This window comes from Echinops telfairi, unplaced genomic scaffold (assembly GCF_000313985.2).
Source record: "Echinops telfairi isolate 266 unplaced genomic scaffold, ASM31398v2 ScPeMD7_7457;HRSCAF=8495, whole genome shotgun sequence".
NCBI classification, from domain to species: domain Eukaryota; kingdom Metazoa; phylum Chordata; class Mammalia; order Afrosoricida; family Tenrecidae; genus Echinops; species Echinops telfairi.
The window spans coordinates 29,990,069-29,991,642 of record NW_022111357.1 but is presented as its reverse complement, the minus strand read 5'-3'; the positions used below and the strand labels follow the sequence as shown (position 1 = coordinate 29,991,642).

General features: G+C 54.6%; 1 protein-coding gene across 1 annotated transcript in view; it reads left to right on the top strand.

Moving 5' to 3' along the window:
* The first annotated feature begins 1,288 nt into the window (after positions 1 to 1,288).
* The window catches only part of TMEM51 (transmembrane protein 51), a 72,952-nt gene continuing 72,666 nt past the window's right edge, over positions 1,289 to 1,574 (top strand). The window contains exon 1 of the mRNA XM_045299100.1: positions 1,289 to 1,407. The gene's annotated coding sequence lies outside the window, so the exon portion shown is untranslated. The remainder of the gene's footprint in view (positions 1,408 to 1,574) is intronic.

Here is a 1,574-nt window from a genome sequence, read left to right as displayed (position 1 = left end):
AGAAGGAAGATTTCAGACATGATTGTGATACAAGATTTAATAAACCATTGTACAAACGGCCCCACCTCCTTAAGCCCCAGAGGCCCTGGGTGGGGCAAATAATTAAGTGCTTGGTTACAAACGGAAAGGTTGGTGGTTTCAACCCACTCACGGCACCTTGGAAGACAGCGCTGGTGATCTGCTTCTGAGATCCCGGCCTGCAAACCCGGTGGAGCCCGTTCTGTGTTGACCACCGCCACGGCTCTGATGCTGCTTACACCCCAGCTCTCAGCTCGCTCTCCAGTGCCAAGGTCCTCCTAAGGCAGCAGTTATAATACCTGTCATGGGGAGGGATGCCTGTTTCTCCAATGCCTTCCTCATCCTCCAATCACAAGATGGCCCTAAATTTGCCTTTTATTATTATTATTATGAGAAGCTAAGAAGGAACCACAGGAAAAAGGCCCGAGCGACCCCTCATGGTCTGGGCCTCTAACAGCAAGGTCAGCATTTCAAAACCACCAGCTGTTCGGGAGAAAGACAGACTGTCTACTCCTGTACAGAGTCTCAGAAACGCACAGGGGCAGTGCCACCCTGTCCTCTTGGATCGCTGGAAGTTGGCATCGACCGGACGGCAGTGAGTTTGAGTTTGCTGTCCATCTGTAAGGAGTCCCGCAGGCCTCTCTGGCACAACCTGCAGCTGCTAACCCAAAGGTCAGCGGTTCTAACGTACCAGCTGCGCCAAGTGGGCTTGGGGACGGAGCTCTGGTGGTAGTATGTTACTCATTGAGTTATTAACTGCAAGTTATGGTGCTTTCCCAATGCACCATGAGCAGAAATTTAAAGTCTCAGAAACCTAAAGGGGCAGTTCTACTCTGAATCGGATTTGATTGGGTGGCGGTAAGAAATGGGTTTGGTCCGTTTGGGTTTGATGGGAACTTTGTAGGCACACATCTATCTACCCGTGTACGCACGGTTTCGCACGTTGGAAATGAGTTGGGCCAGCTTGGGAGACAGCAACGACCACCTGCGGGTTGCTTTTCTTCCGAGGCGGCTGGATCCCTGGAGGCGCCGGCCGTCTGCCTTCAGTTTGCAGCTAAGTCTCCACCCCAACAGCGCGCCGGTGCTGGGGCCAAGCTCAAGGGTTGAACTTCAACGCTCTGAGCTCTCCAGAGAAGGGCGCCCCCAGCTAGACCTCTCTGGAATTCAAAACAATCTCAGGTCGTGAGAGCCGGAGGACGGCTAGCTCCTCCTTCGGTGTTGAAATTCCAGGTTGTCTGAGCTTAGAATCCCGTCCACCTTCGCTGTGTGTCGCGGGGCCCAGGTAGGGAGCGAAGCCCGCGCTGAATCGGAGTTCCTCTACCCGGCAACAGAGGGGACTCTGGACAGAGACGTGACACCCACCTGCCTCTGGGCTTGGGCCTTTCTAAGGTATGACACGTGCCCTGAGTCCCTCCAGGGAGGAGGGGGCCGCCTTCGGACACTTTCTATCAGCCTCGCCATTTCCATCGCCAGCCCCGAGGGAGCATTCAGTGATTTCTAACCAATAGCCATCGGCGCTATTTCCCAGGGGTCGCTTCTCGACCGAGCGCCAACCG